The sequence below is a fragment of the Mesoplodon mirus genome (assembly GCF_964341445.2).
Source record: "Mesoplodon mirus genome assembly, chromosome: 11".
In the NCBI taxonomy this organism is placed as follows: Eukaryota; Metazoa; Chordata; class Mammalia; order Artiodactyla; family Ziphiidae; genus Mesoplodon; species Mesoplodon mirus.
This window is the reverse complement of record NC_138987.1, coordinates 39,702,597-39,728,295: the sequence shown is the minus strand read 5'-3', so window position 1 is coordinate 39,728,295 and position 25,699 is coordinate 39,702,597. Positions and strand designations below refer to the sequence as shown.

The 25,699-nt window shown below is 44.9% G+C and overlaps 1 protein-coding gene across 3 annotated transcripts in view; it reads left to right on the top strand.

Moving 5' to 3' along the window:
• The window catches only part of PACSIN2 (protein kinase C and casein kinase substrate in neurons 2), a 140,719-nt gene that overhangs the window by 38,648 nt on the left and 76,372 nt on the right, over positions 1-25,699 (top strand). Inside the window, exon 1 of one of the 3 annotated variants that reach the window (XM_082636968.1) lies at positions 8,241-8,329. The exons of the other annotated variants lie outside the window; for them this stretch is intronic. The gene's annotated coding sequence lies outside the window, so the exon portion shown is untranslated. Of the gene's footprint in view, positions 1-8,240; positions 8,330-25,699 lie in introns of those variants that run through there. 3 annotated transcript variants of the gene reach the window in all.

Below are 25,699 nucleotides of genomic sequence, written 5' to 3'. Positions count from 1 at the left end.
GGCTTGCTTTCTCCCTGTGACTCCTGCCAGGTGCTCAGCCCAGTCAGCCTCTCGGCAGGGTTCCCTCACTTTTTCTTCCTTCACGAGACCTTCTGAACCAGCCTGTCCATATCTATACTTCATTCCTTGTGGTCATTGTGAGTTTGTTTCCATTTGGATTGTTATGGCATTGATTCATTGATTTTCTGACATCTACTGATTGCCTACTCTCTGAATTTCCTGGGGGTTAACCTTATGCTGCTGCCGCCTGAGTATGTGCCTCCTATGTTTCAGCCCTACTCTTGGAGAGGCCCCTTTGACCCTTCCCTGACTTTAGGTGTGATCAGCATCCTCTGGAGCGTCCAGTTCTGTCATCAGGAGGTGATCTACATGGCTACCACTGAAAAACACACTATGCGCACCTTATCTCACTCAGTCTTCCCAAGCCCTGAGGTGGTTATCGAGGCTGTCTTCATGTTACAGGCCGAGGCACAGGAAGCTTACAGACTTGCCAAGATCCTGCACCTGCTCACCTCTGCCCCTCTCTTGTCGTCTGGCCCCACTCAGTACTGCTTTTCTCACGCAGAAGTCTGTGGAGGGCCCTGTAGGGGACCTGCCTCCAATGGCCTGTGTCCTCACACGGCAGGATCATGACTCGGGCCAGAGTACGACTGGGAACATTGTGTTAAAAGACTGTTTAGTATAGTAGACTTCCATTTTATTTATTTATTTTTTGTGGTACGCGGGCTTCTCACTGTTGTGGCCTCTCCCGTTGCGGAGCACAGGCTCCGGACGTGCAGGCTCAGCGGCCATGGCTCACGGGCCCAGCCGCTCCACAGCATGTGGGATCTTCCCGGACCGGGGCACGAACCCGTGTCCCCTGCATCGGCAGGCAGAATCTCAACCACTGCGCCACCAGGGAAGCCCGGTTTTCTCTTTTCTTAACGTCCTTAGTGGACAAAATAAAGTTGGCAGCCTTATGTTGGGTGATTCTGCCTGTTGACCAAAAAAACATGCACAACCTAAAAGTTGAGAGTTATGTTTTATTTGGTGGACATTCTGAGAACTTCAAGCCTGGGACACAGCTTCTCAGATAACGCTGAGAAACTGTTGCAAAGAGGCATGGTTGGGAGCCAGGATATATAGGAGCTTTTGCAACAAAAGACCAGGTAGTCCGAACATCAAAGGGTTACTGTTAATAAAAGAAAACCAGGTAAGTTAAGGAATTTAGCACTTTTCTATGTATGGGAAGATGCAAGAGTCTGGGCTCACTGAAATCATTCCTTTGATCTGCACCTCAGCTACATGGGGCCAGCATCCTGTGCTTTCTCATCCTGAGTCTCCTCAGGGTGCACCATCGGGGTTGGCTGAGGCAGTTGTCTCCTAGATGGTGGGCATCTTGTTTCTATCCTGAGTTCCTTCAGGGCTTGCTGTTGGGCCGCTGTAATGTGGTGGCTTGATGTCTGTAACATCCTTTGTTTACTGATACGGCAGGCAATATTTTAGTTCACATGCCCTTAATGAAGGGCGCTGGTCAGTGAAGTTGGAGCTTTCATATGGTGCCCTGCCCTCTCCCCTGGGGAAGAGGAAGCCATAGCCAGAGGTACAGAGTGACACAACCCCTTCTTACCTGACTCAGCTCAGGGTCCCCTCTCCTGGGGAATCTTCCCACATCTCTTCCCAGCCTCCCACCCCCCCAACCCCCTTCACTCCTGCTTAGGTCTATTATGTAGCACTTGTCAGACTGTGTGGTCCGCTGGGGGCTTGTCTGTCTACCCTACTAAACTCTAAGCTGCTTAAGGAAAAGTGTGGTGAATTATTTAGCTTGTGACTTCCAGAGTCTAGCAGAGAGAGGGTACATATAAATAAATGAGGGGGGAAATCACACCAATAAGCCTCTAATAAAACATTAACACAGCATATCTCTAACTCTATTCCTGAAAATACCCCAAAACTCACCACAAACTCTGCTCACCACTCTTTTTTGAATTCAGACCTTCTTCTTTGGGTGTGTTGCCCAAAGAAGGCTCGAGCTGTTCCTGGGACTGGGGGGCAGTGACAGGAGCTGTATGACATCCTAACCACTGAGATGTTGTGTTAGAAGTCCAGGTGTTGCTTCTCATGCTGGCATTTTATAAAATGCATAAGGAAAGAAATTAATGTGTTTTTTTCTATCACATTGGTGCTTTGAAGTTTTTCTTAATTGGGCTTTCTGCTTTAACTAGTCTGGCTTCATATTTTCTTTCTCTCTCTCTCTTTTTTTTTTTTTTAAGCTTTGAGCAAGTGTCAGAGAAGCAAAGAAGCTTATATAAAAGGTCTTAACCTTTTTTTTTTTTCTTTTAACTTTGCCAAAGATAGAACTGGTACTTAGCTTGTCCTGGCACCTTCTTTGATAGAGAGTGATAGAAATTTGGCTTTGTTTATTCCTTTTTATGTACATTATGTGAGAAGAGTATTAAAGGTAAGATGGCTCTGTTTATGTCTTGGTTTATGAAAAATATGAAAGGCTAACCAGTAGGATTCGAACACAGCCACTATCCTCTCCCCAACCAAAAAACAAAAACAACAAAAAGATCAGAATGTTTTTACATAACCTATTTATGAACATGGTAGGTTTCTAGAATTTAAGATTTACTTATCAATTAAAAAAAAAGGAAAAGCTAATACCTATAATTATCGTTATTAGGTTTTACTTATTTACTGACTGTCCACCATTGAAACCTGTCTGCCATTTCTAAGTTGCTGACTGGCATTATCAAATTTTACTGCAGTGATGATGGAGAGAACTGAGCTAACCTGGTTAGAAAGTGGACGATTCGGCTCATCAGGATAGTTTGTGTGGGTTAGAGGATCAATTATTCTAAGAATTGAGACCTAATAAAATATACTTAGTGCTAACATTACACAGAACTTATTTCATTTGGCCTTTGAACCAGAGGACCTTGAAGTTCAGTTCCTGGTGAATGTCCGTCACTGTTGTACCGCTGATGCGGATGCTGGGAGCAGGAGAAAGTTCTGTTTTTCAAGTTCTGCAGGGAGCTCCTTTCCTCCTCTTCTTCTTTCTTCCTCTCTCCTGTCCTGTCTTCTCCCCCTCCTGCCCCTCCGTTTTCTCTTTACTGAGATATTAATTAACATACAACTGAATGCCCTCATTTAGAGGCTTTGACAAATAGATACGCCTGTGTAGCCACTGCCCTAATCAAGACATAGAACATTTCCATCATTTCAAAAATGAAATGATGTGCCTTGTGCCTCTGTGCAGTCAGCCCCCCTGTCCCCAGCCCCAGGCATACATTGATCTGTCACCCTAGGAGAGTTTTGCCTGGTTTAGAATTTCATGTAAATATGAGACACACGATGTGTATCTTTTGCATCTGGCTTCTTTTGCTCACCATGATGTTTCTGTGTTTCCCTCATTGTTACTTCTGTCAGTGGCTCATTCCTTTTAAGCGCCAAGTAGTTTTCCACTGCGTGTCGATGATGCTGCACACAGCTGTTTTTTGATGTCCTGTATGGAGAAGTGTGGCAGAGAAATCAGGGCTCTGCAGGAGTATACACATAGTCTGTTTGTAATACCCCCTTCCCCCAACTTTCCTTAGCACTTGAGGAAGGCCGAGAGGAAGAGCAAATAAACCGAGAATTTGGGGGTGTCACCTTTTCATCAGAGCCTTGAGTCTTGTTAGTCCTTAAGTGGTTTGGCTTCTCAGAACAACACTATTCTGGTGACCCTTAGCTTGTGGCAGCCGATATGATCTTGGTGTTTGTCTTTCTGGAGATGGGGGGATGGGCATTCCAAATGGTTTAAGGTCTTGTGACTAGAGAGGCTCTTCTAGGGCTTTTGCATGACTTGTGCCATCCCTGCTGGCGCTAGGCCTCTTGGCTCTGCATTTAGGGCTTGCTAAGTTCTGAGATGTGAACCGTGTAGCACATGTAGCATGGGGCCGCCAGGCACCCCCGCCTCCCACCCCAGCCTCTGCCTCTGAGTCGTCTGGCTCTTGTCCTGCTCTGTCCTGGCTCAGCTGTTAGCTTTAGCCCAGTTGGGAGGAATAAAGCACAGAACTGCAGTTTGCACTGTTTTATTAACAACCCAATTACTGTGTGCCCATAACCTCTTTAAGACTCACCTTGTGAGACTTCCCTGGCGGTCCAGGGGTTGGGACTCCGCACTTCCATTGCAGGGGGCAGGGGTTCGGTCCCTGCTTGGGGAACTAAGATCCCTGTGGTGTGGCCAAAAAACAAACAAAAAAACAAAAAAACACGGAAAGAATCACCTTGTAAGAGGCAATGGTTGCTTAGGGCTGGGGGAAGGCATGGTGGGGTAGGGAGAGGGGCGATAGCTAAAGAGTACAGGGTTTCTTTTTGAGATGATGAAAATGTCCTAAAATTGGGGTGATGGTTGCCATATCTGTGAATATACTAAAAACCATTGAATTGTACACTTTAAATGGCTGAATTGTATGGTATGTGAATTATACCTCAATAAAGCTATTTTTTTTTAAAGGGTGGTATTAAAGCAAGGACAGACCAATAGAGGAATGGGGGAAAATTGACATCATAGAAATTTTACTCTTTCCCCATATGACATGACCTGTTGCTAAATATCCTAGTTTGCTTCACAGCTCTAGTTCCATGGGGGGCATAAGAGTGTGGTAGAAAGAGGATGGGCTTTGAAGTATCAGGTGAACCTGAGTTTGGATCCCCATTCTGCCATTATTAGCTGGGTGACCTTGGGCAGGTCACTTAACTTCTCTGTGCTGGTTTCCCTTCTGTAAAAGGGGACTAGTAGTACCTATCTTATGGGATCTTTTAAAAGAGCTCAGTAGAGGCAGCCATTTTCACCACGTGATAGTCATATAACAAAGGTATCAGATAGAAGAGGCAGCATGGTCAGACGCTGTCCTGATGTCTGAGAGTTCTGCTAGGTTAATGGCTGTTCACTCGAATCCCCCTGCTGATGTGCATTGGTAACAATGGCTGAGGTAATGGATGACCCTGGCAGTCTTTAGCTAATTTGCTGGACTCTGCTTCTGAATTTTTTTTCTGCCTTAATCCACATGGTTGGAGTAGGTTGGTGGCAAGCTCTTGGAGAACCCAATTGTGTCCTCTGCTTTGTGAAGCCTTCCCGCCCTGGGTCCCTGCTCCCTTCACACTGTCCCCTCAACCCTTGGGGCACGTTGGTTCTAGCATTTACCAGCTCGCACCATTTTAATTTATTTACACTTCTGCCGTGCCCATAAACTGTGAGCAATGCAGGGAAGGGACCTTGGCTTTTCAATCATGGGGCCCCGAGGCCCTAAGCACTGTGCCTGGCACTAATGTTTGTTGAATGAATGCCCAATGGTTTCAAGCCTGGTGACAAACCAGTTTGGAACTGGAAATACCAGTTTAGGCACCACGTGCTAGAAGTTAGCAGGTGGGTTTCTCTGGAGCAGTGTTTCTGTCCCAGCACCACCTCCAGGAGCTGCACCCCCGCCCCAGGATGGGAGAGCTGCCAGAGGGCCAGGAGAGCTTGCCTCCTGCCAGGCATCCTCTGGTGAGATGTGGCTGAAGTTCTGAGGAGGGAGAAGGAGCCCTGGCCACTCTGGAAAGCCAGTCTCGTTACTTCATGGTCCTACTGCTATCTGCCTTCTTAATTCAGTTCATATACAATTTTTATTAAGCAGCAGCTGTATCCAAGACCCAGTTCTGATTCTTCAGGGAAGCCAAGATGGAGGGGCAGTGTGGTGTAGTGGTTAACAGCTGGGCTTTGGAGGCTGACTGTCTGGGGTTCATTCCTGGCCCTTGCCATGAACCAGCTCCAGGACACAGGGCAAGTAATATAACTTCTCTGTGCCTCAGTTATCTCACCTAGAAAATGGAGGAGGTAACAGTACTTACCCTCATAGGGTTATTTTCATGATTGACCATAAATAAAGTAAGCACTATATAAATGTTTATTGAGCAGCCATTGTTTGTTGGATTTAAAAAAAAAAAAAAAAGAGCATGAGGCTCTTAAACCTTGCTATGATTGTCCCTCCCATAACCAAGAGCGCTAAGTGGGGCTCTGGGGCAAAGAAGAGTTTTCTGTCATGCTAGCTGATAGCAAGGAGAGGTAGACAATCAGCTTGCTTTGCTAGAACAACTCAGGTGTGTATTCCTTCTTAGTGGGAGAAAATACCCCCAGACAAAGGCTTTGGTGACCATATTTTTATGCTGCTTAAACTTAGTTAAAGCATGTACTCTGAAAGATAACTGCCATGCCATTGGTTTTAGAAAGCCTGTCTTGGTACTCAACAAGCCTTTTGACTTGTTGCTCAACTTTTTCCAGCCTTAGTGTCCACCACTGGACAAAATGACCTTTAGGACCATTAGACCTTCAGTTCCTGATCCTGTCTGTCCCACAGCAAACCCTGGGATGAAGTGGCCAGCCTCCCTGCAGACCAGAGGATGCTACTGTGGCGTGTACACCTCTGTAAGGGTGTAACTGACTTAACTAAGCTGGCGGCAGAGTACGGTGAAGTCTGCGTTGGGTTGACTTCGTGAGGAGGGTGAGGGGAAAGTGGTGTCATAATTTTCGGAGTAGTGTGAATGCTTATCACTTGTCAAATAATTGAGGCTTTTGTTGATATGGTCTTTGCTTTATTGGTGTTTTTCCATTAAGGAATTTCTAAACCGAGATTTTTTTTTAAAAAGAACCAATTTTATTTATTTATTTATTTTTGATTGCATTGGGTCTTCGTTGCTGCGCGCAGACTTTCTCTAGTTGCGGTGAGCAGGGGCTTCTCTTCGTTGCGGTGCGTGGGCTTCTCATTGCGGTGGCTTCTCGTTGCGGAGCACGAGCTCTAGGCACGCAGGCTTCAGTAGTTGGGGCATGCGGGCTCAGTAGTTGTGGCTCGCAGGCTCTAGAGCACAGGCTCAGTAGTTGTGGCACACGGGCTTAGTTGCTCTGCGGCATGTGGGATCTTCTCTGACCAGGGATGGAACCTCTGTCCCCTGCAATGGAAGCATGGAGTCTTAACCACTGGGCCACCAGGAAAGCCCCTTAAAACACTTTTATTCAGGTATAAATATATATACATAAAAGTGCGCATATTATACGTGCGTATACCAATGAATTTTCACAAATACACCATACCCATAACAGCTCAAAAAACAGAACACTGCTCAGAAGCATTCCTGGTGACCCCATCCTGCTCTGTCCCTCTCTGCTCTGCCCTGTCTTGGCCTCGCTTGGCACAGAGTTGTGCCTCCTCTTTATCTAATGGGAATTATACAGTATGTTCTTGTGGGCACATACATTTGAAAATGAGGAGTTAGGGAGGTTTCCCTGGTGGCTCAGTGGTTAAGACTCTGTGCTCCCAATGCAGGGGCCCCAGGTTCGATCCCTGGCCGGGGAACTGGATCCCACATGCATGCTGCAGCTAAGAGTTCGCATGCCACAACTAAGGAGCCCGCGAGCCACAACTAAAAGGAGCCCACCTGCTCCAACTAAGACCTGGCACAAATAAATAAATATTTTTAAAAAAGGAAACCCCTCAACACTTAAAAAATAAATAAGTAAAACGAGGAGATAGGATCTCTTCCTCCTTACCTAAAGTTATATTATTCTTTTTTTCCTTCACTTTCAGTTCTTTGTAAAACTCTAGGAAGTAAGGTGTTTTTGTGTTGATTTTTACTTCTAGGGAATCACACTTGCATATTTGAGTGCCCTAGTTCCTAGGAGGCAGTCACACTGCTGAGACCAGGGTCCCCTGCCTGTGTCCAGCATGAACCTGCGTCAGGCTTCCCCTGCATCTCTCACTGTCAAGCTGCTTTGCCTTGTGTGTGGAGTCACAGAGAGAAGCTGAGTTTTACACGTAGGGGCAATGGAAGATTATCCCATGCAAGTAAACCCCTGTCACATTAACTCCTGGCTCCTTAGAAACAGAGCATGTCTTTTTTTCCTCCTAAATGGGAGGATCCCAAATACAAGAAGAGACTCTAAGACCATCACATACAGTGTAAGTTATTTTATAAAAAGTTGATTTTGGGGGTTGATATGACTTTTGTTCTCAGTCCTTTTGCCTCTGATTTTCCATGGAATACTGAGATTTCTGTTTGGCTACTTACTGAAAAGAAAGCTCTTCTGTGATGGTCCCAGCAGGCTTGCAGCGGCGGTCTGAGAACCTGGTGCCTGTAGGGTGAATGCAGCAGTGTAGGGGAATGGCCTTATCTCGGCTGCAAGGAGTCGGCAGCCAACAGGAAATGATGAAATGTGCTGGGAGAATTCAGCTGGGAGCCGAGGTCAGACATACCAGCAGGGACGGAAGGAGGCAGGTACAGAAGCTGATCTGCAAAGTTAAGCAGTTGAAGCCGCCTTTGACAGGAAAACGTGAGTGTGCTGTTTAGAACATGCATTTCCTTTAAGGGAGACCTTCTGAAAGTAAAATTTTCATTGATTTTTTTTTTCCCTCCAGAGTGATTGATTTAACAGAACCCTTTTAAGCACACCTAGTTTTATAGCTTCTTGATGGAAATGTTCACCCAGTTCAATATCAACTGAACAGTGTGGAGTGTTTTATCCAAAATGCTTTGAGAAAATGTTAGAGTACATGTTTGGTTTTCTTGGTGAATACATCTTGATCTAAACAAATGACTATGCTTTATAATTTCTACTCTGGTTTTGGAACATATGTGCATGCTTCATTTCAAAATAGAGGGAATAAACTAAAAACTTAGGCATGTTTTAGACTAGTTTGCATACCTCTGGCTGTATTTTTTTCTTACTGTGTAGCTAAATGAATTACTTGAGTTAACAGTTAATAGAGGGCTGGTTTCTTTTCCCCCTACTGTCAGGCATTCCATTTATTACATGCTTCAACTTCCTTTCTTAACAGCCACAGCTAATCTACAAACTCACAACTGGGACTTGTGATAGAAAATGAACAAATTAGCTTTTCCAGTTAACTGTAATTGCTGTTTCATGACCGTCTCTTCCAGAATCCCAGAATTAGCATGCGGCTTGCTCCAAGGCCCCCCCCTCCGTCTTCCTCCTCAGTCAGTTCTTGTTTTTCTTCTCATCTGGACCCTGTGCTCTCATCCCCATCTGACTGCTATCACTGGACACTTTATTTTTATTGGATAGCAAAATGTAAAACTTTTATTGTTTCAATAGCTGAGCAGCTTTACATACATATTTGTTTCTTATCTTGAAGTCATGCTCTGGAATTGAAAATTTTTGGCTCCCTCTCCCTTTCCTTTGTCTATGCAGTACTGTAATTCTAATTAGAAGATTTTTTTAAAAAATCCCGATATGTGAGTGATTCATCACTATTTATTGGGTTACCTATCGCTGTGAACATTAGAAAGGCAGTGTCCTCTTTCTGTTCTCCAGAAAGCGCCATGCTGGTACAGTCTGTGCCACATACACAAGCATATTTTCTTGTTAGGTCGTTATCTAGTGTGATGTATGTATTTCTAACACTTTTAAGGTTGCATATTTCCTATTTTCTAGACCTTAATCAGGTTTCCTATTTTCAGACGTTAATCAGGTTTCACCCTTGCTCTTATAATTTAGAACAGGGGTCCCCAACCCTGGGGCCGTGGACCGGTACCGGCACCGGTCTGTGGCCTGTTAGGAACCGGGCTGCACAGCAGGAGGTGAGTGGCGAGAGCGAAGCTTCATCTGCTGCTCCCCATCACTCGAGTTACTCCCTGAACCTTCCCCCCCTCCCCTGCCTGTGGAAAAAGTATCTTCCCCAAAACTGGTCCCTGGTGCCAAAAAGGTTGGGGACCACTGATTTAGAATATCTCAACTTCCTTCTTTCTTCATATCTAAGATATCTTACCTAATTCTAGGTGAACTATAATGCTGCATTTATGAAAATAATAAACAGGTATCCTAGCTTTAAACTGAAGCATGTCTTATAGGTCTGAGATTTATGCCAGTAGTAAAAATAAGCCCACCCCACTTTTATACATTGTTAGTATTCTGTTTTGCTCAGCCATATAATTCTGTTATTTAGGAGGTGGCATAATTAAAAAGGTGGGACCATGATCTTCAGAGTTGTAATGGCTCTTGGAGTCGTTATAGTCAGGCCCATTCATTAAAAAAAATTTTTTTTAATTTTTTTTTAATTATTTATTTGGCCGCCCGTGCAGCATGTGGGAATCTTAGTTCCCTGACCAGGGTTCGAACCTACGCCCCCTGCAGTGGAAGCCTGGAGTCCTTTTTTTTTTTTTTTAAACATCTTTATTGGAGTATAATTCTTTACAATACTGTGTTAGTTTCTGCTGTATAACAAAGTGAATCAGCTATATATATACATATATCCCCATATCTCCTCCCTCTTGCGTCTCGCTCCCACCCTCCCTATCCCACCCCTCTACGTGGTCACAAAGCACCAAGCTGGTCTCCCTGTGCTATGCTACTGCTTCCCGCTAGCTATCTGTTTTTTTTGTTTGGTTTTTTTTTTGCGGTATGTGGGCCTCTCACTGTTGTGGCCTCTCCCGTTGTGGAGCACAGGCTCCGGACGTGCAGGCTCAACGGCCATGGCTCACGGGCCCAGCCGCTCCTTGGTATGTGGGATCTTCCCAGACCGGGGCACGAACCCGTGTCCCCTGCATCGGCAGGCGGACTCTCAACCACTGCGCCACCAGGGAAGCCCTAGCTATCTGTTTTACATTTGGTAGTATATATATGTCCATGCCACTCTCTCACTTCATCCCAGCTTACCCTTCCCCCTCCGCGTGTCCTCAAGTCCATTCTCTACGTCTGCGTCTTTATTCCTGTTCTGCCCCTAGGTTCTTCAGAACCATTTTTTTAAGCGTGGAGTCTTAACCACTGGACTGCCAGGGAAGTACCCCTTCATTTTTTTTTTTAAACAAAGGAATTAAGACTGAGAGGTGAAATGCCTTGCTGACTTGTCCAAGGTCACTTGGCTTGTTGGTGGCTGAGTGAGTCTGGAACCCAGTTCCCCTGACTTCTGGGCCATTGGCTTTTCCTTTATCTGCTTTCTCCACATATTATCTCAAGATTAATAGGACTTGGCCAAGACTGGCTTTTTTCTTCTTAAGAGTCCATTTTCATTTGTTTCATTTTCAAATACTCGGCTTTTATTGAAGAATTTCCCTAAGTGAGCACCATTTGGCATAGGTGTGCAATGAATTACCTCAAGCACAAATCACCTGTCAAGCACAGTGAGCATTGACATTTCTCCCTTTGAGAGAGATTTTTCTTAAAAACAAAGAGTTGTCTAATTTATAAAGGTTTTCTTGTTTCTCCCCTAAACTAGGTCTTACTCAATTGTTACAGTTATAAGAAAACCTCATTATATGATTATCTGCTAGATGAGAAACCCATACTTAATAAAATCATAACTAATAAAAAAATAGACGAAAGTACTTGATTCTTCTTTGAAAAGAGGATTCTTCAGATTGTGAAAGGAAAACCCTGAACTCTGTAGGAGCATTTTGGCCCCTAGGAAGGAATACTGACAACTCTATCTTGCTAACTCTCAGTCTGGACTGACAGGGTTTTGGAATAGGATAGGCTTTAAAATAATACATTATAATGTAAATAAAAGGGGTAGTGATTTAATTTATAAAAATGAAATTTATCTACAACCTTCCAGAAACATTTAAAAATAGTCTCTCCTAAAAATTGAATTTGAATCCTCTGAAATTCAAGTATGGGAATTAGATGCAAATAGAGGCATGCTGAGAACAGTGAGTGACTGTTCTTAGACCTTGATGTGGCTCCCACTCTGTCCAGAGTCACCTTAAAATGCCTTGGAGAGGTTCATAGAATAGCACTTATTTGTATTTTCTGAAGTACTTAGGGTATATGTTGTGGAGAATTCTGAAACAAATATACTACAGGAAAATAGGCATTTTTATAAATATTTTAATTGTGCTTGAAATTGTGGTCAATAACTTTATACCTATTTTCATTTATAAAACCTGGGAATGAAGTAGGATACATGAGCAATGGTTTTTTTGTTTGTTTTGTTTTGTTTTTAACACTGACTCTGCATGTGCATTCTTGCCTTCTTTGCCTGGAGATAAGCAATGCTTTTATGCACTAGGTTGGGACTGTGTCTTCCCTCCTGGTATTCTGGTACCACTTTTTGTCATTGTCCTTGAAGAAGCTGCTTTCATTTGGTGAGCCAGATGACTACATCGGGGGTTAAAGAAGGGTGAGGAGCCTGCTTCAGGGACTGGCTTAGTTCACTTCTCCCATAATTTAGTTACCTTTGTTCCCCAATTAGCATTTTATATGTCCTGCTATATTTTCAGTACATATTAACTATAGAATATTTTAACTGGCTTCCTTTTCTTAATACATATTGGGTTGGCCTTAATAAATATATAATTATATATATGTATATATAAACATAATTAATATATAATAGTCCTAGTCAGTAATAAGTAATATTTGACATTCCTCCTTGCCCCTAGCTTCTGTCCACATTAGTATAAATTCTGATTGTGCCTGTGAAATTTAAATATGTGAAGGGGGATGTGGTGCTGGCTTTGCTGCAGGCTGAGGAGGACTTTAAAGGCAGCCCCTGAGGCTGCTCTTGGCCCAGAAGTCTCTGAGAGTGTGTGAGGTTGGGGTTGTCTGGGCCTTCTTCATTTCCGTCTCTGTTCAAGGCATCTCTCCAGGCCAGCTTCTAGCGGTGGCCTTAGAACCTCCGCCAAGGCTTTGAAGAAACTTCTCCTAGTAGCCCAAGTAGATCCCAGGCTCCAGAGGCAGGTAAAGAGGGCTGTGTGTGTGCTGGGGGCCAGGGTGGGGGTGAATAGTAACAATGGAAAACATGGGCCGTTAATTTGAATGAGTGAGTGAACGAATGAAAGAGTTGCAATGGTCTCCTTCCCACAGAGATTGAAGGCACTATAGTTGTGTTTCACTGGGCTGGTCTAAATGCATTTGCATCTCACAGTTCTGCCTTGATGTCAAGTGGCAGACCAGGTGTCTATTTAACATCTCCAGTAGCCCTGGGAATCTGGCCTAAATTTTTTTTCTAATTAAACTGTCATACGTGAATCATAAGACGTGAATCTCTATGTGGACTCACAAAGCACAATGTTCTGTTTTTTGGATAACTTAAAGAATCTAACACAAAGTTTTCTGAATTTGAAATTTGTGATGATGACCATCACAATAGTATGGGATTTAAAATTTCTTTATGTTAATGGGACGCCTGTGCTACGAATTTCATACTCAGTCTTGTTTCTCATTGGAATTTGTTCTGCAGTGGAGTCCTTGAGGGAGATCGGGGAGAATGATTTTGCTGGAGACTGCTACTTGACAAGATGTTATTGATGGAATAACAGGACTAAAATGTTGAACTTACCAATTTGAATTTTCTTTGATTCTCAAGTTCCTAACATGTATTGATAGTGCTCGTTTAGCAAAATAAATGAAGCACAGGGCAATATGGAGACAATGAAGTGATCTCTTTATGGTTCTTTTCTGGTATGAGCTGACACATAAAGAAAAAATAGCACAAGGCACAGTGAGCTTATGACCAAGTATCTGTTGACTTGGAAAACAGAAACATTTTGTTAACTTACCACCTCTGAGGGTGTTCAGCTCAGGTTCACTTATTCGTGAGATCTGACCCTTATTGTGCAGGAAGAATGTTACACAACAAGACCACGAGGCCATGCGGAGAAGTGTCAGGACCATTTTTTGAGGAGAAATCGTTGCATATTTAATGTTGACTTTTAAGGCATTAATTTATCTTAAGCGCATCCAGTAGACTTCTGAGGTTGAAGAGTTTGAATTTCGGATGGGTAGAGGTTGTCATAATGATGAAAAGTCATGGTGTGAGACTTATGTAAACTGTGCTTGTTCCATCACCTGACTGCTTTCATTAACAGCTGTGCAGGCACCTGAGTGAGCTCTGTGCTTATTTCTGACCATGCATTAGGTCACTACCTGGAGGGACAGTCCACCTAAATGCTGGCTGGCTGGATCACTTGCTTCGTTCACTTGTGCGGGCACACATGCATTCAGCTTACCCGCTTGGTGGAGTTTCTTGTGCACTCAGTTTGTGTCAGGCATGTTGCTAGTAGGCCCTGGGATCCATGATGGTTAAGACTGAGTTCTTGCCCCTGAGAAGCCCACAGTCCAGACGGATAAAGAGACTTCTAAATTCCAGGGTGATAAGTCTTCTTACAGTGCTACAGGGACCTTATCTGCTGTGAAGAATGGGGGAGGTCGGGGAAAACTTCACAGATTGGTGGTGTGTTTTGGAGAGAGGTTTGTCAGGCAGACAGGAGAAACGGGGAAATATATATGCGAAGGCAAGGAGGTCAGAAGGAATATGCTGTGTTTGGGAGTTTGATATGGCTGAACAGTAGTATATATGTAGCTGGGCTTCAGGTACATCAGATTTATCTGGCCCAGGCCAGTATTTGTCATCCTAACCCAGTTCTTTCTTCTGAATTTTCTGTTTCTCTTTGGGCCATCACCACCTACCTACCTTGCCTCCAAAACTAGGAACTTTTAATCCTTATTCCCCCTCCGCCCTTCATTCACAGGTTACTTCGTCCTGCCTGTTCTTCTCTTGAATATGACTCCTCTTTCCTGGTCTCCTAACCCTTTCTCTTTCTCCAGCCTCTAACCTCTAGAGCTGCACTGTCCAGTATGGTAGCTGGTAACCATGTGTGGCTGTTTGTATTAAAATGAATTAAAAGTAAATACAAAAAAATCAATTCCCCGGTTGTCCTAGGGGCATTTCAAGCAAGCACGCAGTAGCTGGTGGCTGCTGTATCGGACAGCCCAGGTCTGCAGGCTTGATGGTCTGTTCTCTGCTCTCTGAGGGAACTTTCTTTCACGGGCCTTTGGATCATGTCCCTCCCCATAACTTTCCAAATTCCCAGTGTGACTTTCAAGACCCCCAGCCTGGTGGCACCTATCTTGCCTTGTATTCAGCTACTCCCTTTTTTGCTCTCCCACTGTCATATTCTCATATTCTTGATTCTTTCATACCTTTTAACCTTAGCACATGCTGTTCTGTCTTTCTCCAGAGCACCTGCCATTTGCCGTCTGTGCATTCTCCTGCATGCTTCAGACCTAGCTCCAGGCTCTCTTCGCTGGCTTTCTTCAGGTTAATCTCCCTCTCGTTGTACTCCAGCACTTGTAATCACCCCGTCGTAGGCGCCTGTGAGAGAGCACAGATGGTGCTTATCGTGTGGTGCCATCGTCATTTGTCTATCGCTCTCTGGCAGGCGTAGTGGCTAAGCTTTGGAGACAGATAGGCTTAATTTCAAAACTAACCATTTACTTGCCATGTGCCTTTGGGCAAGATATTTAACCTCTGACTCTTGGTTTCTTCTTCTGTACAATGAAGATTATAATGGTCTTTCCCTCATGTTAAATGAAACCAAATGTGTAGAGCCCCCAGCAGTGTACTTAACTAGACAGCTCTCAAGTCATAGCTGAGAGCTGTCATTCTAGACAGATATCTTCAGTGTCCTTCAGCCTTGCTAAAACCGTATCATCTACAAATAATGTTTTGATTCTCCTTTTCTAATTCTTATACTTTTTACTTATTTTTCTTACTGCTTTGGCTAGTCCTCCAGTACAGTTTGAATAGAAGTGATACTGAATAGATGCAGCCCTTTCTTGTTCCTGTGCCTTCTCTTTGCTACAGTTCTTCTGTGTGTGTGTGTGTTTGTTTATGTGTGTGTGCGCGCGCACGTGTGCCTTTTTGTTTTGATTGAGTTCCATCGTGCTCCTGCTCCCCCACACCCCCATCATTGCATTTGTTTTTCTCTCTTAGCTTGAAAATTAAATTCTGTCTAGTCCTTTAGTGGTTATCCTAGATACCCATTGTTAACAAAAACATTTAACAAAATCTAAAGTGATGACTTTATGTTTCTCTTGACTAATGGAAGGATTTAAAGCATTTTAACTCCACATCCCCTCCCAACTTGTCCAGTATTTCTTTTCTGAATTTTTTGATTCTATAAATTAGAAACTGTTTCATAGTGTCAATGCTGTTTAGATTTATCCGTGTATTTACTAGTATATTTACTTACCATTCTCTCTTGTGCTTCAAGTTTTCCAGCTGAGATAATTTCTTTTTGGCTGAAGTATATCCTTTAAAATTTCCTTTTCTGCAAGGGTTTTTTGGGTGGTATATATTTTGTCTTTCTGAAAATGTCTAGTTCTTAGTTCTTAAAAACTAGTTCTGCTGGGTTTGGAATTCTTGGTTGGCAGTTTTTGTTGCTTAGCATGTTGAATATATCAATTCTCTCTGGCTGCTTTTATGATCTTTTCTGTACCTTTGAGGTTCTACAGTTTTAATTTAATTTGTCTCTTTCTTTTCAAGGTCTTGCTTGAGTTCATTGGGCTTCCTTGATCTATGAGTTAATGTCTTTCAGCGTTCTGAAAAACTATCTTTAAATATTGCTTCTTGCCTGCTCTTAATGTTATCTCCTTCTGGAACTTCATGAGTTGTAAGTTAGACTTCACTATTTCTTCGAAGTCTATTAATCTTTCTTTTATATTTTCTCTCTTTGTCACCTCAGAGAGAAAGCTGACTTATCTACTTATATTCTAGGGTTTCTTCTTTAAATTTACCTTTTTGGTATCTTTAGATTCTTTTATTATATTTTATAACATAATAAAGTGATGCAATTATACTTTATTCAGTTTTTTAAATTTTTCAGTGGGAGCGTCATTAAGATTCCTGGTCTGCCTTGCTGCTGAAAACACAAGTCTGTTCTGTTACACTGTGTGTTTGTGCCCGAGCCTAGCACATTCCTTGACTCATTCCTTGCAGACGTGTTTATTGTGCACTTGTTATGCATCAGTGGCAGGGATGTAGGAGTGAACAAGACAGAGTCCTTGTTTTTCAGGAGCTTACGTTCTTGTGACTGGAGTCAGTATATAAGTACACAATTTGACATGTGGGGCTGAGTGTTATTAACGAAATAATGCAGAGTTAGGGGCTGACATGTCAGAGGAATGGGGAGGGGTTAGGGAAGGCTTTCTTAAGAAGAAGGTGATGTGTGAGCAGATATCTGATGATGTGAGGCAGCAAAGCCTACAGATCCTGGAGGAAGGGTGTTCCTGGTAGAGGGGAAACAGGGGCGAAGGTAGGCCCAAGCCTGGCACATTTGGAGACCCAGAGGAAGGTCACTGTGGCTGGCACTGGAAGGAGCCGAGACTGGAGCTGGAAGCTGAGGCCAGATCACATGGGACCTTGCAGCGGGGGAGTGTAGATAAGTGGGACAGGCAGCTGTTGACACGTTTTCCGTTTGGTGGCTTGAACCAAAGAAGCTGAGGCAGAGGTGGTGTGAGGTGGCCATGTTCTGCCTCTGTTCCAGGGTGGAGCTTTCTGTGCCCTCGTGGGTGTGGGCATTGTTTTCAATCTGTCTCCAGGCTCTCAGAGCAGCTCCTGATTCTCCCCTTGGTTGGAGCACCTCATACTCACTCTCAGTGGGCTGCAGGCAGCCAGCCTCTCCCTCCATCTTCCAGACTGCTCTTCCGCCTGCCCCCTCCTCCCTACCACCTGTCAGCCTAATCAGGTGGGACCTTGTCTTATCTTTCCTGCTAGACTGTGGTTCCTGGAGTGCAGGACCACCTCTTATTATTGACTTATTTCACTCCCTTCCCCAGCTCTTAGCAAGGTTTCTGGCACTCAGAAAGTAAATGTTTTTAGAATCTTGGGGCAAATATACATAATATGATCAAAACATCCTTTTTTTTTTTTTTTTTTGTGGTACGCAGGCCTCCCACTGTTGTGACCTCTCCCGTTGTGGAGCACAGGCTCCGGACGTGCAGGCTCAGCAGCCATGGCTCACGGGCCCAGCCGCTCCGCGGCATGTGGGATCTTCCTGGACCAGGGCACAAACCCGTGTCCCCTGCATCGGCAGGCAGACTCTCAACCACTGCACCACCAGGGAAGCCCAACATCCTTGTTTTGACAATACCATTTTACTGAGCTTATCAGAATAAATCACATATTTTATTGAAAATGTTAAAAAATTTGGGGCACAGTCTATTTCTTGAGCCAGCTAAACTGACAAATGTTTCATTAAGGATGGACTCTCTTTGCCTGTGTTTGTGTGTGCCCATGCTTGCGCATGTTTGGTATTACAATTGAGGTTAAGGTAGTAACCAAGACATTTTCTTCAGAGCATCTCAGATAATACTTATTATATACAGGCACAGGTTATTTTATTGCAATTCACATATATTGATTTTTCTACAAACTGAAGTTTTGTGGCAACCCTGCATTGAGCAAGTCTATCAGCACGTTTTCCCAACAGCATTTGCTCACTTCATGTCTCTGTGTCGCATTTCGGTTAATTATTGCAAAATTTCACACGTTTTCATTGTTATTATACTTGTTATGGTGATGTGTGATCACTGATCTTTGATGTTACTATTGCAAAATGATTACGACTCGCTGAAAGCTCAGATAATGGTTCATAATTTTTAGCAATAAAGGATTTTAAAATTAAGGTATGTACATTGTTTTTTAGAAATAATGCTATTGTATATTTAATACGCTACAGTATAGGGTAAACATAACTTCTACGTGCACTGGGAAACCAAAAAATTGTGTGACTTGCTTTATTGCAGTATTTGTTTTATTGCAGTAGTCTGGAACCAAACTCGCAAGATCTCTGGGGTATGCCTATATAGTAATTAGGCATTTTATCATAAACAGAAATTCCATTAATTTTTCTCCTTTGTAAACTGGTAACTGGAAGTGTTTATTAGGCAGGTAACATCATTAAAAAAATATGTATATAGGGCTTCCCTGGTGGTGCAGTGGTTAAGAATCCGCCTGCCAATGCAGGGGACACGGGTTCGATCCCTGGTCCAGGAAGATCCCACATGCCACGGAGCAACTAAGCCCGTGCGCCACAACTACTGAGCCTGTGCTCTAGAGCCCGCGAGCCACAACCATGGAGCCCAGGTGTCACAACTACTGTAGCCTGCATGCCTAGAATCCGTGCTCCGCAACAAGAGAAGCCACTGCAATGAGAAGCCCGCGCACCGCAAAAGTAGCCCCTGCTCATTGCAACTAGAGAAAGCCTGCGCGCAGCAATGAAGACCCAAGGCAGCCAAAAAAATAACTTAATTAATTAATTTTAAAAGTATATATATATATATGGCTTAACGCTGCAGATTTTTGTTTTGTGTTCCTGGAGTTTTCAGTGGCACAAGTGAGGGATGAGCGTGTATGTCCTGCTTGCTCAGGTGACATCTGCCCTTGAGGTGGGGCATGGCCAGCGAGACCCAGGGACCAGGAGGAGTTGTACTAGGGACAGGCGGGTAGAGAGGGACATTTGCTGAGTGCCTCGTATATACAGGCACTCACATATAACGTGTCATTTAAATTTCCCATTACTTCCCCCTGAAGTAGGTCAGCTATCCTCATTTTACAGGTGAGAAGAATGAGGCTTAGAAGTTAAAACTTGCACCTATCATAGCTACCACTGCTAGTTCAAGCCCTGCTCTCTCTTTCCCCATTTAAGGGAAACTTTATTTAGCTCAGTAGCTTTAGATTGTTGCTTGATAAGTGGGTTCCCTGTTCCTTTTTCCAAATTACTGCATAGTCCTTCACGTTATGGGAACTTTTTAAAAAATAAAATCACAGTCAAGTTAGAACTCAGTTGTCAGTTTGTCACTCAAGGTCCACACTGGCACTGTGTCCTTCCTTCCCTGGAACAGAATGCTTTGGCTCCAGCTTGTATGTTTGAATGAAATGGAATAGTGTCTTGAGAAAGTGGCCCCATGCGTAATTACCTACAAAATACTTAAAAACCAAACCATTTTGTGTTTTGTATGACTTATTTTTTTTTAAACTGCAAAGGCACATATTTACAGCACTGCTTGAGAAGTATTTGAGTAGTTTGTTTCCTGACAGAGCTCTGATGGGTGTGAAGTCTAGTCAGTGGTTTCCTAGCCTTCCCGTGGTGGGCTTTTTTCAGGATGTGCTGCTTTTTTTTTTTTTTTTTTTTTTTTGGTTTATTTGGCTGCGTCGCATCTTAGTTGCAGCACGTGGGCTCTTAGTTGCAGTGCACAGGCTTCTCTCTAGCTGTGGTGCGCGGGCTCCAGAGCGTGTGGCTCAGTAGTTGCGGCACGACGGCTTAGTTACCCCGTGGCATGTGGGATCTTAGTTACCCGACCAGGGATCGAACCTACGTCCCCTGCATTGGAAGGCGGATTCTTAACCACTGGACCACCACGGAAGTCCCCCAGGATGTGCTGCTTTTTATTGCTGTTAGGTGGACAGAGCAGAAGTCACTCTTCTTGTAGCATAATGAGCCACTGAGGCTGGCGACCAGATGGTGTGACCATCGGCACCCTACCCTTTGTAAATTATCTCTCCTCTTTCCTTAAAAGCCACTTCCCAGGGCTTGCCCTCAGGATCTGTGTGACCCTCTACTGCACTGGTTTATCCCACCTTCTCTTTGCCATGCAGGTTCCTCTACTGGAATGCCCTTCCCTACTTCTCCAGCTAATGAATTCCCACTGAACTGTCAGCCCCATGTACCCTTTCAGGACCCTCCTGTTCCCATAGTGTGTTCTTTCCTAGGCCTTGGTGCTGTGTTGGAGGAGGTTGTTCAAATGTCTGTCAAGCCTGTGGGAATGCCTCAGTGATGGCGCCTGGCTTGTTTGAGTGAAGCTGGCCCATAGTCACCATCACTCTGGAGGCCCCCCACAGTGGCACTGGACCAGGCCCCAGACAGATTCCACTTGATCTGCACTACCTCTAAGGCAGATTGGATTCCATTTTACAAATGAGCAGTGTCCATCACAGACCTCCTGAGTTTTTTGCCTGAGGTGATTAGACCATCAGGGGATCACCCCAGCATGTCTTGTGAAGCATCATAGATGCAGATTTCAGAGGCTAGATGTCAGTTCTAGCTGTATGCATCCAGGTGTGCCGTGTCCTTTGGTCTTGTTCTCTCTTGCTGTGTCTAGTTTTCAGGGCAGGTAAGTTTCACCCCTTCAGCAGGGGTACAGCCCCCCTAGAGTGCTCATTGCTCAGTCAGACTTTGAGGGAGGGAAGAGCCTCGGAAAGTGCTGGTGCTCTGCACAGGAAAAGAGGCCGAGGAACTGCCCACAGAGGCCCTTTGTGTGACAGGAAGTCCTGCTTCTAGAAGGGGCCGCCTCAAAGTGGAGGGGTTGAAAGAAGCTGAAGTGGTTGACCTGGGGCCACTCTGACTCATGCGTGTTGTTAATAATGTCCTTTGTCGAATCTTGGAAACCTGCTTTAACAGAGCTTGGAGGGCGGCCCCATAACTGCCTGCTCTCAGTGGTCAGTGTTTCTCTTCCCCTCTTTCCCTATCACATCTGCCCTTGTTGAATACCCTCATTTTCTTGCCTGAACAAAGGACAACCTCCTGACCCATTCTATATTTTTTCCTTCTACTTTTGCCAGAAGAATCTTTCTGTCTTGTCTGACTTTTCTTTTTTAGTGTTGTTTTTTTAAAATTTTATTTATTTATTTATGGCTGTGTTGGGTCCTCGTTTCTGTGTGAGAGCCCTCCCTAGTCACAGCGAGCGGGGGCCGCTCCCCATCGTGGTACGTGGGCCTCTCCCATTGCGGAGCACAGGCTCCAGACGCGCAGGCTCAGCAGTTGTGGCTCACGGGCCCAGCTGCTCCGCGGCACGTGGGATCCTCCCAGACCAGGGCTTGAACCCGTGTCCCCTGCATTGGCAGGCAGACTCCCAACCACTGCACCACCAGGGAAGCCCCTTTTAGTGTTTAAGTGTGTCTCTTGAGTTGGAAAACTTGCAGCTCAAGGAAGAAGTAACCCACTGGGCAAGAGCTTCTCACTGAGAGAAGGAATCTTTGGGAAGTGTTTAAAGCTTAATAACTGTCTCTGGCGGTGCTCCTCAAAGATTGGCACAGGGGAGGTGGAGCCGCACAGAGAATTTCAGGGAAAAAAGATGAAATGAGGGTGCCCAAATCGACAGCCCAGTTCCCTGCAACTTTCATGCACATCTCTTTTATCTGTGACATCTGTCTCTTGTTAGATGCTGTGTTAGGATGTAAGGACATCCTGAAGTGAATGAGGGGGAGGTAGTGGTGGTGATGAGCCATGTGTCCCCATGTGCTTGCTTCTCGACCCTGACCGCCAGCTGGATATGAGAGAGGAGCAGCGAATTTCCAGGACGGTGTGTGTGTGTATGCGTGATGCCACTTGTGTGAAGGCATTCTAAGATTATGTTAGAATAACACTGCTTCAGCCTTGGCAGGCAGTTTTGCATGCTGTGATGTAACTGGGGCTCTTTGCTGGGTTGACATGATAGCCAATCAATGAATACTTGTTCTTTGGAGCTGTAAAATGAGTCTTTGTTGAATGTGACTGGCTGGGCGATCATCATAGAATGCTTACATTTTGGGGACAGAAGAAGCCACATCTGTTGAATGTGTTTAATTGTGGCTGGCAGATACTTCCTTGAGATTCTGATGACTACAGGTCATAACCCTTTTCCATTTGGAATGATAGAAAATCAGAGCTGCAAAGACCCTTATCATTTAGCCCACCCCCACAGTGTGGAGAAGTCAGGAGAGTGAGTGGGACAGATCTGTGAATGACTCCAGCCCCTTCCCCATTCATGTGAAGAAACCTGGGGTGAGTTACTTGGTGGCTCGGCCTTTGTTCGACTACACGTGAAATGGGGCCTATTACAAACTTGCTGTGAGCATGAGGGGCCTTGTGGAGAATGGCCTGGAGCGTGGTGGGCACACAGCACATTACTGCTGTCACCAAGTCAGAAGCCAGGAGGGACCAGTGACGTGTGCTCCGTCTGGCAGCAGTGTCCCCTGCACTGACAAGTCCTGGGGCTGTTATCTTCCTCTGTTCTTCAATTCTAGACTGAGGCAAACTTTGGGCACTCACCCTGGATTATATTAGCTATATTACATTGTACTCACATTCAATTTAAACATTTTTTTACATTGTAAAGCTAATTGAAAGGAGTTTCATAGTTTTGCTTTTGAAACTGTTTGGCAGCGAGAAATTAATTCCTCCTCCTCTCATTCACTCCTGTGTTTGTTCAGCAGGAACAGCATGTGTGAAGGCGCAGAAGCTAGAGGAGCGTGGTGTCTGTGTGGAGCTGACTGCAGGTTGTTAACTGGCGGAGGGAGTACAAGGTGACAGAGGACGTGGTGTGAATGCTGAGCCTGGAGGGGGCGATGCTTAGAGCTGGGAGGCCCTGCTGGCCACAGTAAGAAGTCTTGGAGGGGTTTCAAGTAGAAGCATAACTTGACCTTCCAAAAGACACACCACCAACCACCATGGTAGCATCATGGAGATAGACAGGAAGGGGGACCAGGAAGGGGGATCAGTTGGGCCATTGGCAAACTAGGCAAAAAATGGTGGTGGCCTTATTAAAGGTAGCCATTGTTGTGGGAACTGGCAAAGTAAGAAGATTCAGGAGATACTGAAGAACTCGTGTTGTCAAGTCTTGGAAACTGATTAAATGTAGTGGGGTTGGTAGGGGTTGGGTGTGAGAAGAAAAGGAGTTTCTGGCTTGAGCAGCTGGGTGAATGGTGGGACCATTTCCTGATGGAGGAAACCCAAGAATGGGAGTGGGCTCAGGGAAGGTAGGAAATGGTTTGCAGGGACTGTGTGATGGCTGAGTGGAGGCATCCAGTAGGCAGTCAGATGTGTGGGTCTGGAGTTTGGGGCCAGAGATGCGTATCCAGGGTTATGAGGTTAAAGGTAGTTTGATGTGTGGGAACAGAGGATCTTGCTTAGGTAGAGTGTGCAGCTAGAGAGCAGGGCCTGGGACAGAATCCTGAGGACAGAGGAGGAGAAAAATCAGGAGATGCAGTGTTGTGGACGCCAGGGGTGTGATTGTAGGAGGAGAGAGTGCAGGAGGGGCAGTGAGAAGACCTGAAAGAGCTGGGTGGTTTAACACTAGGGTGGCACCTGACACCAGGAAGGTCTTGGGCTTTCTAGTCTGATCAATTTTATTAGAAAGATGGGAGAGGGGGACTTCCCTGGTGGTCCAGTGGTTAAGAATCCACCTTCCAGTGCAGGGGATGCGAGTTCGATCCCTGGTGGGGGAGCTAAGATCCCACATGCTGTGGGGCAACTAAGCCCACACGGTGCAACTACTGAGCCCGCATGCTCTGGAGCCCCTGCGCCACAACTAGAGAGAAGCCCGTGCGCCACAACGAAAGATCCCGCGTGCCGCAACGAAGATCCTGCGTGCCGTAGTTAAGACCCGATGCAGCCAAATACGTAAATTAATCAATTTTAAAATAAAAGAAAGAAAGATGGGAGAGGAAGCAGTAGGCTGAGAAATGAACGGGTGGGGTGAGAACTGGAGAACTTGAGAGTGGATAGCTCTTGTAAGAAACTTGGCTATGAAGGGAAGAGGGGTGAGCGACCGCTAGAGAGGGTGTGGGAGTCAAGGCTGAAAGACGGAGAAAGGGATTGATGGCTGGAGGGGCTCCTGTGGCAGTGGGAAGAGGCAGATGAGGGGTCAGCCTTAGACGGGAGTGTGTATGGAGAGGCCGGCCTGTGGGTGGCAAGAAACAGAGGAGCTTCTGACTGCCCACTTGCCCATGTTCTGTGAAGGGCAGGGAGGTACCAGAGAGAAGGTCTGCAAGAGCTGTTGCGGAGGGCTTGGGAGAGCTGCTGGGAGACCGAAGGCAGACTGCTTGTAACTGCGCAGGAGGCTGAGGGCCATGTGATAGGTAGAGGGCAGAGTTTTCACCAGGCAGGTGTGAAGGAAGAATTCGACTCAAGGAGTTGACATTGTTAGTTCCAGTGGTGCCCTGAGTGTTGAAGAGGGTTGAAGACAGGTGGCAGCAGCCAGTCCAGGACAAAGGAGAGAGAGGAGGTGTGGTGACAACTCAGTATTACTTCTCTTGAGCTTCTGGTGAATTTTTTCCCTTAATGTGAATATTACTCCAAAGGAAGAAACAGGATATTTATAGTTACAGAAGGAGGTTCTATGATTACAGATAGGAATCAATTGAAAGTAGACACTGGAGAGATCTAAGAAAGTGTCCAGGTGTCTGAATGATGAACCTGTACAGTACGTGTCCACACACTATGAAGTGGTTCGGCACATCGGCATCTACAAAACAAGTAAAACTGTTAAACAAGCCCCTCGGGACCTGACCCTGCTTCTCCCACTGCCCAGCACAGACCACGACCTGCCAGCCTCTCCTTGAACTTCACAGTTACCATTTACTGAGGATTCCTTCCTAGTGTTTCAGAGCTTGGATTTTAGTGAGTTTCTCTTTGTGTAAAGTCATGACCCATCCCCTTGAAACATTAATCCAGCTTTGTTACATGAAGGAAGAATACTATTTCCCTTTTCCTAATTCAAATATATGCATCTTAAAGTGTACACACTGAAGTCATTTTACAGAAATAAGGGGCACTCAACTCCGTCCCCAGAGTCTCCTCGAGACCTTGTCACCCCCCGACTTGGTTATTTGTTGGCTCAGACATTCAGTCACTTAGCAAATATTTGAGCGTCTACCTCATGCTAAGCACTGGGGTTACAAAGATGAAAATACATAATCCTTGCCTTTAACACTTGTGTGTAATGAAGGTCTATGTGCTATTTTATTCTGTTTTTTTGCTTATGCCAAATTTCAAATATAAAGTGGTTCCCCTACTTGTCTTTTATAATGGCTGCGTAGTGTCCACTCTGTCAATTCACCAATGATTTCTCAGTTTGTGAGCATTTGACTTGTCTCCAGTCTTTGCTGTTATAAATATTACTGGGATGAACATTTTGTTCAAG